The sequence below is a fragment of the Leptonychotes weddellii genome, chromosome 5, assembly GCF_054177405.1.
Source record: "Leptonychotes weddellii isolate Sample4059 chromosome 5, ASM5417740v2, whole genome shotgun sequence".
In the NCBI taxonomy this organism is placed as follows: domain Eukaryota; kingdom Metazoa; phylum Chordata; class Mammalia; order Carnivora; family Phocidae; genus Leptonychotes; species Leptonychotes weddellii.
This window is the reverse complement of record NC_138373.1, coordinates 54,646,325-54,658,619: the sequence shown is the minus strand read 5'-3', so window position 1 is coordinate 54,658,619 and position 12,295 is coordinate 54,646,325. Positions and strand designations below refer to the sequence as shown.

At 38.1% G+C, this 12,295-nt stretch overlaps 1 non-coding gene across 1 annotated transcript; it reads right to left on the bottom strand.

The window, feature by feature from the left end:
* Window positions 1–3,058: 3,058 nt before the first annotated feature.
* On the bottom strand, window positions 3,059–3,160 carry LOC115939707 (U6 spliceosomal RNA). Its single transcript, XR_004074480.1, has one exon. It is a non-coding gene; the product is annotated as a U6 spliceosomal RNA (small nuclear RNA).
* Window positions 3,161–12,295: the final 9,135 nt, after the last annotated feature.

Here is a 12,295-nt window from a genome sequence, read left to right as displayed (position 1 = left end):
TCTGATTTCTCAAAATTTGTAGTTAATGACCCTACCCTAACTTTAATTTCCCAAGTGGCTATCATTTATAAGAGGTACTTCCTTCCATAAACTAAGCTCACTTCCTGCCCTACCTTTCAGAAGGAATGTAAACTCAAGTTTCTGATGAAATTGACCTTTATTTTTAAAGATTGAGGGTAGGTGTCCTTTCCTTAATAATGTCATCTCTATCATTTCATTCCCTATTAAGAAAAAGGAAACAATTTTCTGGGGATTTTTTTATGTCACATTTATTCTGAATACATGTAATTCAACAAGGAATAATCTGACTTACCTTTGAACTCCTTATGAAGAAAGGGATGCATAAGTAAAAAATGAGCAAGACCACAAGGGCAATAACTGGCCTACCTAAGATAAGAACTTCTGGTCACTTTATGAGAATACCTTTGCTTACAATGAACATTACAAATATAAATACATCACTGCTAGGAGTGTAAAATAATAAAGGCACTTTGGAAAGCAGTTCCTCAGTTCCTTAAGTGAAACGTACACTTACCATAGGACCCAACAATTTCACTCCTAGGTACCTACCCAAGAGAAATGAAAACACATGTCTGTCCAAAGACTTGTTCTTAGCAGCATTATTCATGAGAAGCAAAAAGCTGGAAACACTCCAAAAGTCCATCAGCTGGTGAATGGGTAAGCAGGTTGTGGTACATCCATTCAATGTGCCAATAAAAAGGAGAGGACTGCTAATTCATTCCACAACACAAATGAGCCTCAAAAGCATGATGTTAAGTCAAAGGAACCAAACACTTAAGACTATGTATTGTGTGATTCCATTGATATGAAATTTATAGAAGGGGTAAAAGTACAGAGACAGAACATATATCAGTGGTTGCTGCAGCTGAGGCGGGAGTGGGTACCATCTGCAAATGGGCGTGAGAGAAACTGGCGGGATGATGGCAATGTTCTAAACTAAAGCTAGACTGTGGTGATGTTGTACCCCTGTGTAAATTTACTTACACTTGTCTAGATGCCACTTAAAGTGGGTGAATTTTATGCCATGTAAATTATGCCTCAATAAAGCTGCTTGTTAAAAGAAAAACATAGTAGCAGGAAAAATTAAAGAAAATCTTTGACTATTTTCCTTTACAAAAAGAAAGATGGGAAGGATAAACCAGAAAACCATGAAGCTGGTTACCTGTAAGGGGAGAGTGGCAGTAAGGATTTGCGGCGGGGGCGGGGGAGGGCCATTTGTACGAATATAAAATGGAGAGCAAACTGAAACACAGCAGCCCATTTAGATTTCATATGAATAGTATAACAACACAGAAGGAAAATAGAAAAAAAGAAGAACTAATCTGAGTAACGTATGACTATTTTACTATGTAACACCTTCAGTTTGTGATGGAGTAATAGGGCACAGAGGAAATTACAAATAAATCCTGTCCTCTTTTCAGTAGGTTTGTTTTGTATAGAGGCAAGGATGAAGCAATTCTGAAATTATTTTAGATTCACTATGCAATTTTGAGGAAATAAGTAAATGTATTTTGGGGGGGGACCCAAAGTTCTAACTGAAAAAGCCACATGCAGGGCGCCTGGGTGGCTCAGTCGGTTAAGCATCTGCCTTCGGCTCAGGTCATGATCCCAGGGTCCTGGGATGGAGTCCCGCATTGGGCTCCCTGCTCAATGGAGAGCCTGCTTCTCCCTCTCCCTCTGCCTGCCTCTCTGCCTACTTGTGCTCTCTCTCTCTCTCTCTGTCAAATGAATAAATAAATAAATAATCTTTAAAAAAAAAAGCCACATGCAAATATAGAATAGGAGAAGGCAAGAAGAAACCTGTGATGATGAATGCAATTGAAATTATGAATTCATATACATATGAAATATGTATATGTCCCCATGTATGTGTATTGATCAATGTACACACATAGATGTCTATGTATATTTGTATGTGTTCATGTACATGTATAGATATCCATTGATTTTCTTGTTCATCCAACTGAAAAGTATAAGAAGCAAAGACTCCCCGGGAATAATGAGCATACTTCGTACCCAGATCTTGGTTTCTAATACCTTCTCTCATTAAAAGGAACCAAGGCTCTTCCTAGAAATGGCTAAATTCAGGACTGGGGCAGGTAGATACAAGAAAAGCCTGAAAATCTTTTTATGCCAAATATTAAGGAAGTGCTCAACATGATGAGGTGGGGGGTGTCACCTATCACTGGGTTGCAGGAGCCAGCTTGTAGGGGCTCCACTGGCCAAATCCAGGACAACCTGAGCAGGAAGATAATAAATACAAGAGTGAATTATAAATTACTGAAAACAGGTATTTGTGAGTCCATACCTATGATCAATATATAAACAACTGGGAAGTTCCTGCTTACAATCAAATACTAAGTGACAAATGATCAATGAGGACAGAGTAGTAGAGCTGAAAAAAAAAAACACAAACCATTTTGCAACCATCATAGGAAAGACCCATTCGGCAGAAATCAATAGATGCTGGACCCAGATGGAAATTTTGATGAGGAGCAGGATGTGTTTGCATTGATTTAAATCATCTCCCCACAGATTGCATATATATACATATATATACACACACATATATATATATATATATGAGACAGAGATGAAGTAAGTAGATAAAATGTTACTAGTAGATAAATCTGGGTAAGCAGTATAGAGATATTCTTGGTAATACTCTTACTCATGCAATTTTTCTATATTTGAAATAATTTTCAGATGAAAAGTTGAAAAATTGAAGGAAAAATCTGGAAGTTGTCCTTTACCCCAACCCCTCTTCCCAGGAGCAGGCCAATGTTAACAGTTTTGTATGTGTATTTCTAGACCCATTCCTTTTTCTTTTTCTCTCTTTTTTTTTTTAAGATTTTATTTTTAAATAATCTCTACACTCAACCTGGGGCTCCAACTTAAAATCCTGATATCAAGAGTTTCATGCTCTACCAACTGAGCCAGGACCCATTTCTATGCATTTTTTTTTTTACCTGTGGTATAACATACATAACATAAAATTTACTATGTTAACTATTTTTAAGTGCACTGCATTCAGTACTAAAGACTTGAATGCTTCTAAATTTGCACATCATCCTTGGGCAGGGACCATGCCAATCTGCCCCTGTGTCGTTCCAACTCTATGTGCTGCCAAACCAAGCACTCTATGTGTCTTTAAATGTACAGGCCCGAACGTTATAAATGTAAGCATACCGTACAAAGGAAGAAAAAGAAAAAAGATAAAGGTGAAAGAGATGGCTTTTCCTAGTAAAACAAAGAATGTGTGACTAGTAGACTGCAGGAATTTTAAAGGAACTTTTCAGGCAGGAGAAAAAAAAAACTATAACAGATGGAAATTTTATTCCACACAAAGGAATAAAGAACACCAGGGAGAGTAAATATGTGTATAAAAACAAAAACATTCTTTCTCCTACTTAATTTCTTTAGAAGATATGTGACTATTTAAAGCAAACGTAATAAAGTGTGTGGGGTTTATAACATATGCACAAGCAAAATGTATGACAACAATTTCACCAAGGACCAGAGGAGGAAAATGAAAGTATACTGTTTTAAGTGTACTATTCTTACATGTCACATGAAATGATACAAGATTATTTAAAGGGAGACCATGCGGGCGCCTGGCTGGCTCAGTCAGTGGAACATGTGATTCTTGATCTCAGGGTTGTAAGTCTGAGCCCTATCGCTGAGTGTAGAGATTACTTAAAAATAAAATCTGTTTAAAAAATAAAGGTAAACTATGATTGCTTATGATTTGTTAGATACTGTAAATCCTAGAGCAGCCACTAAAAACAATTTTTAAAGGAGATATAGCTAGTAAGCCAATAGTGGAGGTAAAATGGAATCATGAAAAGATCAGATTCCTACAAATGAATAAAGAAACCAAGAGGGGTGCCTGGGTGGCTCAGTCTGTTAAGCATCCGACTCTTGGTTTCGGTTTAGGTCACGATCTCAGGGTTCTGAGATCAAGCCCCACGTCAGGCTCCCTACTCAGCAGAGAGTCTGCTTCCCCTCTCTCTCTCCCTCTGCATCTCCCCCTGTGCATGCACTCTCTCTCTCTAAAATAAATAAATCAATCTTCAAAAAAAATTAAGAAACAAAGAAAAAAGAGAACAAAGAGTATATTGGGATCAATGGAAAACAAATACTAAAATGCCAGTCGTATCAATAATTGCAGTGAATGTAAGTAATCTAAACACTCCATTATTATATATATTACAAATCATTATATTGTACCCCTAGAACTAATACAATTTATATATCAAGTATAAATCAATTTTTAAAAACCCACTCCATTAAAAAACAAAGATCGTCAGATTGGATGAGAAAAAAGCAAGATATGCTATCTACAAGAAAATATATGCTGTCTGCAAAAAGCCAACTTTAACTATAAAGACATGGGCAGATTAAAAATAAAAGGACAAAAAAATTATCAAAAAAATTTACAAAAAAAAGAGTAAAAGGATAGATAGATATATATTCCATGCCAGCAGTAGGCAGAAGAAATGAAATTGGCCACATTAATATTAGACAAAGTAGATTTCAGTCCATAGGACCATAATAATAAAGAACCAATTCATCAAGAAACATTACAGTGTTACAGAGTTTCAAAATACATGAGGCAAAAACTGATAGAAGTAGAAGAAAAAATACACAAAATTGTAAGTGTAGATTTCAACAGTCCTCTCCTAATAATTGTTAAAATATGTGGGCAGAAAATCAGTAAGAATACAGAAGACTTGAATAACAGATTAACCAAATTAAATTAATTGGCACTTATAAAACACCCCACCTAACAACAGAAGAATAAACACCATTTTCAAGTGTACATAGACCATTTATCAAATTAGGCCATATTTGAGGCCATAAAACAAGTCTCAATAAATTTTAAAGGATTGAAATCATCCCTTCATAGTATATTCTCTGACCACAAAAGAATTAACTAGAAATCAATAATAGAAAGATATGTGCAAACACTCCGATGTTCGCAAATTAAACAACATACTTCTAAATAACACATAGGTCAAAAAAGAAATCATAAGTGAAATCAGAAAATATTTTTAACTGAATGAAAACAAAAGCAGCACCTATAAAAGTAGGATGCACCTAAAGCAGCGCTATAAAAGAAATTTATTACTTTCAGTGCTTATGTTGGAAAGCAAACAGTTTTTTTTAAAAAGATTTTATTTATTTATTTGAGAGAGAGGGAGAGATCATGAGCAAGGGGAGGGGCATAGGGAGAAGCAGACTCCCCGCTGAGTGGGAAGTCCAACACAGGGGTTTGATCCCAGAAACCTCAGATCATGACCTGAGCCGAAGGCAGATGCTTAACCAACTGAGCCACCCAGGCACGCTGGAAAGAAAACAGTTTTAAATCAAATATCTAAACTTCCACCATAAGAAACTAGAAAGGGAAGAGCAACTTAAATCAAAATGGAAGGAAAGAAATAATCAGAAATCAATAAATAAATGGACAAACAATAGAGAAAACAAAACCAAAACCTGATTCGTTTAAAAATACAACTGAGAAATCTTTATCTTACACTGAACAAGAAAATAGAGGACAAAATCACCAGTATTAGGTATGAACAATTCTACATATACTAAAAAGATAATGTGGGAACTTATGAATAACTTCAAGCTAATAAACTCATCAAATTAGATAAAAGGAAAAGATTCCCTGAAAATCAGAACAATTAAAGTTCACTCAAGAAGAAATACTTTAAGGATCTCAATTTATATATATATTAAGATCTCAATTTATATTAAAGATACTGAAGTTGTGGTTATAAACCTTCCTTCAAAAAAATAAGTTCCAGACATCTTTATCAGTGAATTCTACCAAATATTTAAGGAAGGAATAAAACCAATCCTACACAAAAAAGTAAAGAAGAGAAAATTTTCCTATTTATTTTATGAAACTAGTCTTACCCTAATACCAACACTAAAAAAAGAAACTAAAAGGATAGAAAGCTGCAGACCAATACGCCTTGTGAATGCAGACACAAAATCATTAAAATTTTAATAAATCAGATCCAGTTAAATATTAAGAAAGAACATACGATGACCAAGTGGGGTTTATCCCAGAATTGTAAGATTGATTCAACAACGCAAAAATCAGTAAATGTAATTCACCATAGTAACAGACTAAAAAGGAGCAGCTATATGATCAACCAGCTCAACAGATATAGGAAAACATTTGACAGATTTCAAAACCCATTTATGATTAAAAAAAAAAAAATCAAACCAACTCTCAGCAAACTAGAAAAAGAAGGAAATAGTCCCAATGTGATAGAGGAAATCCACCAAAGGTGTAAAGTTAGCACCAATCTCAAAAATTTAAAACTGAATTATTTTCCCCTGCAACTGGGAGGAAGTCAATAGGACTCCTCTTGCCATTTCTATTCAAAGAGAGTTCCTAGACAATGATATAAAGCAAGAAACCAAAATAAAAGCCATGTAGTTTGGAAAGGAAGAAATGGCTCTGTGGTTGTTCATGTAGAAAATCCTAAGGAAACTGCCAAAAAGTAACTACAGTTAAGAAGTCAATCTGATAAGGTCACAGGATACGAGGCCAACATACAAAATTAATTGTATCTCTAGAGGCTAGCAACAGACAGTTGGAAATTGAAGATTTTTAAATAATATCATTTATGGTGGCATCACAAAGCATGAAATACTTATGGATAAATTTAGCAAAATATGTGATGGTATGTACATGGAAAATTCCAAGACTTTGCTGAGATAAATTAATGAAGATCGAAGTAAATGATAAGACATACTTTGTTCATCGTTCAATTGGCTCAATATTGCTAAGATATCAATTCTCCCTAAATTGATCTATCAGTTCAATGCAATTCCAGTCAAAAGTCCAGCAGGATCTTTTTTGTAGAAATTTACATACAGATGCAAAAACCTAGAACAGTCAAAACAATTTTGGGGAAGAACAATCTTAATGTAAAGCTAAAATAATCAAGACAGTGCGGTGTTAGCATAAGGATAGACATAGAGATCTATGAAACTGGTTCAAGAGTCTAGAAATAAGCCCACACATAAATGATCATTTCGCTTTCAATAAAGGTGACAAAATATCAACCGTGGAAAGATGGTCTTTTTAACAAATAGTTGAAATCAATTTGGAAAAGACAGTCTCTTCAGCAAGTGATTCTTTCATGTGACAAAAAAAAAAAAAGGAGCCTCAACTTTTATCTCATATTACATAAGAAAATTACCTCAAAATGTGTTCTCAACTTAAATGGAAAGTCAAAACCATAAAACTTCTAGGACAAAACAGAAGAAAAATCTTTGTGATTTGGGACTAGACAAAATGTCTTAGGATATAAGGCACAAACCATGAACTAAAAATAATAAATTGGAGATACCGAAATTTAAAACTTTTGCTCCTCAAAATAACATTGTTAAGAAAGTGAAAAGGCAAGCCACATATTGAGAGAAAATATTTGCAAAATCTGATAAGGACTCATATCCAGAATTTGTAAAGAATTCACAAAATAATAACAGGGCAAGCAATCTGATTTTTTAAATGGGTCAAATATTTGAACAGACATTTCACCAAAGGAAATGCACTAATCACAAATAAGAACATGAAGGGAAAGAAAAAGCTCCTCATCATTGATCGTTAGGGAAATGCGAATAAAACCACAGCTGGCTACCACCATACACCCTCCATGATGACTCAGTTGTTTTAAACAGGCAAAAGCAAATGTTGATGAAGATAGACTCTCATACACGGAGGATAGAAATGCAAAATGGGGGCGCCTGGGTGACTCAGTTGTTAAGCGTCTGCCTTCGGCTCAGGTCATGATCCCAGGGTCCTGGGATCGAGCCCCGCATCGGGCTCTCTGCTCCGCGGGAAGCCTGCTTCTCCCTCTCCCACTCCCCCTGCTTGTGTTCCCTCTCTCGCTGTGTCTCTCTCTGTCAAATAAGTAAATAAAATCTTAAAAATAAATAAATAAATAATTTTAAAAATTAAAAAAAAGAAATGCAAAATGGTACAGCCACTTTGGAAAACATTTGGTTTCTCATGAAGTTAAATATACACTTACCATCTAACCCCACAATTCCATTTCTAGATATTAACCCAGGAGAAATGAAAAGGTACATCCTGTGAAGACATGAACGTCCATCACCGCTTTCTTCATAAGAGTCCCAAACTGGAAACACAACAAATGTCATCCACGGGAGAATAGAAAAACAAATTATGGAACACTACCTCCTATAAAGGAATGAACTTCGAGACATGGGAACAGCACAGCATGGCACACTGAAATTCTTTCCTGCTTGTTCTCGTTCCTTTACCCCCTTTAGTTCCCCCCACCTCCCCCCCACACACACACCCCTACCCCTGTAAACTAGTTGAGATCAGGAACTGTTTCCTCTTTTCTCCTAATCCCAGTGCCTAGCAGAGAGCCTGACATACAGTGACTGCCCTGTAATTATTTGTTGAATGAAAGAATTTCCCGGCTTTGATGAAGTTCATGAAGTTCTTATTTATGCCAAATCAGAGTGCGCCTTCTGGGCATTGTGTTCTTTGCTCATGCCTTGCTTTGGCGGAGAACACTTCACTTTGACTTCTGGATGACCGCCCGGGGTCGAGAGTGTTTACAGGGCAGTGACGATAGCCCTGCACGCCTGCTCCCATATTCTTTCCTCTTGATCTGCCAGAGGTTTCAGAGGTTTGAGCGGAGGTTTCTTCTATCCCTCCTTAGGCTCAGGCACGGTGCCAGCCTCAGCCCCAGGGTTTGAATTATATGCTCCTTTGGCCAAGCTTTAGGAGCCAACTCGCAATTTGGCTGTTGCAATATGTTCTGGCTCTGTTGCACGTGGTTTGGTCTCATTGATATTCATAAGCTTGCAAGGAGGAGGTTCATCTCACCAGGGAGGCTGGGCAGCAGAAGAAGGGCCCTTTCCTGGTCTCACTGTGGCATCGGCCAGGCCACTGTCCTGCCTGAGAGGAGCCCGGATCCTTCCTTAAGTTCCCTCCCAGATGGAACACATCTTTCATCTTTGAGTTTTAGGTATTTTGGCCTCCAGACAGAAGTATCCAAAAGCCCACGTCACCCTGGCAGACACTAAGCTTTCACCTTTTGGGGACCCTGATGTGCTTTTCATTCAGTTAAAAATATGTTGCCAGGTCCAGCATCCCACAGCAGCTAGGAAGGGATGCCGGAGCAGAGAGTAACGTCCACGGGGGCAGAGATGGCTGCAATTCTGTGGGCCAGCCTCCAAGGAGATTGGTTTTTTCTTGGAATAGATTATATGTCTGCTTTTTTTTTTTTTCCTCTCTGATTAGGTCATGGACTCATAATACAAGCATGCCTTTGCTTTCCTTAATTCAATTAATCCATTTCCAGAATAAGCAGGGAGCTCCTTGTTTGATTTCATCAACCGGTACGTGCACATGGCGTGAGTGTGTGTGTGTGCGTGTGCCTGTGTGTGTCTATGTGTGTGTGCAAACAACATAGGAGCCTAAACTATGTGTGCCACATATTCAGGGAATCCCAGCATATGAGGGTCTCCTGCCAGCTACAATATTATACTACAATATTTATATTCATATTTACAGTACAAACTATGTGCGGGGCACCATGTTAAATGCTTTTCAGGGTTTATCTCCTTTAATCCTCACGGGAACTATGTGAGGTGGGCTGGTATTGGCCCCACTTCACAGATGATGGAACCAAGGTCTATCAAGGGGAAGTGATTTGCCCAGAGCGATGGAACTGGTTTTCAACCTCAGCAATCTGACTTCAGAACTATACTTTCCATCTCCACATATTGAGATTGATGGAATAAAACCATCAAATAAAGAGGGAAGTCAACAGCCACCTCTAACTTCATATTGCTGACTGTGGATGGGCCACGAACTGCTGAAAGGTAAGGGCCAAAGTGTCTGGACTCTGACTTACTGGTTAATTTTTTGCAGAAGTGACTGCTTGGTGTTTCTCAAACATCATCTGACCTACACCCGACCCCCACTCCAGGAACTTGAGCCAGGTTCCTTGAGGTGGAAAGGGGCTAATGATTCTCTAGGAGCCTGTGAAGAACAGGGCAACTCTGGTGGGAACCATCCTCCCCCCTTGCTGAGAAAGCCACAGGGAGAAGTCATTCATTCATCGAACACTCGTTCATTCATCAAACATTTTTACCTGCCCTCGCAGAGCTTACAGTCTGGCAAAAAAAAAAAAAAAAAAGATGACTAAATGAGCAGTTAGGATGGGGTGCCAGAGGACCTGCTGAGAGAGATGACTGTGAGGGAATGCAGGGAGGACACTGTCTCCCATGGAGGAGTAAGGGCCCAGGGGGAGCCACGGAGAGCGAGAAGAAGTAGATTAAGACCTCAGCATGTTGAGGGGGTCCCTGGACATTTTAAGTGACCATCAAAGAAATTGTAGGTGCAAAAGGCATTGGAGAGTTTCAGGGTTCTGGTGTTTTCTGCTGGTAGGCATGCACAGCCAAAACATCTCTTCTCACTGCTAACATCAAGCATGCCGCTAACTGGCTTTGATCTAGAGAAGTTTGATTACATCCGGCCACTGCTAAAAGAAGTTTTCTTTTTCTTCCAAATATAATTTCGTTTTCATAGATTGGATCTGCCATCCTCCCAGGGAGAGTAATTCATTTCCCCCGCTGAAGTTGATTTTTCTGAGAAGTAAATCCTCCTCGACTTTGAAAGACGACCAGGAAGTGACATGACAAAACCCAAGGAACAATTGCCATAATTAAAAAGGAACCTCAGGCTTCTCCAACTTTTCATCGAGTGCCCCAACAACAGAGGAGAGGAAAACCCTGCCCCTGGGAAGTCTGGAACATCACTATAGTGCTCATAAACGTCTTTGAAGTTTTTTATTTTGTTTTAAAACATTATACAGACATTAATGAATTTTGCACTAACCCCCTAATAGAGCAGAGATTGTTTTAATACGAAAACAGTATATTGCCTCCAAATCTTTGAGTAGAGGCTCCAGGAAAGTGAGCAGACTGCGTGTTCCAGGGCAAGAAAATCCTTTTCACTCTTTTTTTTTTTTAATTACACATTGCTTTTTTTTTTTCCCATAAAAACCACCAGTAAGTACATAAAATTTACAGTAAAATTTGAAAATATTTCACAACACTTAATGTTTTGCTCCCCCACTTTGGAATAGTGATCCCAAATCTAAACCAGGAGGTTGGGACTCATCTCTTTTTGAATCTCTGTTTTTGTTTTTAATCTGTAAAATGGGGACAGCAACAGTCACCACGTCAGGCTGCTATAAGGACTAACTCACCTGAATTAATGTATATAGAGTATTAGGTGATAATGAATACATCATAAAAATTTGTTTCTTTCCCATCAGTGCATTTCAGTGCAATTTGGACAAACTCCAGTGAAAAGCATCAGCCTTCTAAATCAAGATAAAATTCTTCATAGAACTATCTGCTTGTCAAAATACTTAAAGTTTAAAACAGATGATTAAGATTCTGGAAATGTGACTTCTATTTTCAACTCCCCTGCTAACTTTAGAAATTCATTCATTCTGTCTATGCTGTGGTCTCACGATCCAAAAGTTGGAATACTAATATTGACTTCTGAAAATAAATAATATGAAAGGAAGATACTTTAAGCATACATCAGTGACTGCCCTATGTACCACCCTTGACCATGGTTTTCTAAGTGCATCTCAAAACCTTGGTGAGTGCCAATTAATTACTTTTCTCCTAAGAACAGAGGAGAAATAGGAGGGCAAGGGGATAAGCAGAACTGCCAAGATGGCATAGTAACAACAGAACAGGCCAGCCTGAGGGTGTTAATGCCCCTGACTTCTGCAGATGACAGAGATCAGCACATCTGCAAAGTTATTAGGCTAGGCCAATGTCGGGCAGACAACTTGGAACATATCAAGGACTCCCTGAGTATCTTCTGTTAAATTATTGCACAAGAAGACCATGAGAGGGAGGGAAAAAATGTCATTGGACCTCAGATCTATAACTCATGTGGTTTTTTTTTTAAGATTTTATTTATTTATGGGCACCTGGGTGGCTCAGTTGGTTGAGCGGCTGCCTTCGGCTCGGGTCATGATCCTGGAGTCCCTGGATCGAGTCCCGCATCGGGCTCCCTGCTCAGCGAGGAGCCTGCTTCTCCCTCTAACCCTCCCCCCTCTCATGTACTCTCTCTCTCTCTCATTCTCGCTCTCTCAAATAAATAAATAAATCTTTAAAAAAAGGATTTTATTAATTTATTTGAGAGAGAGAGAGACAGAGATAGCGAGAGAGGGCACAA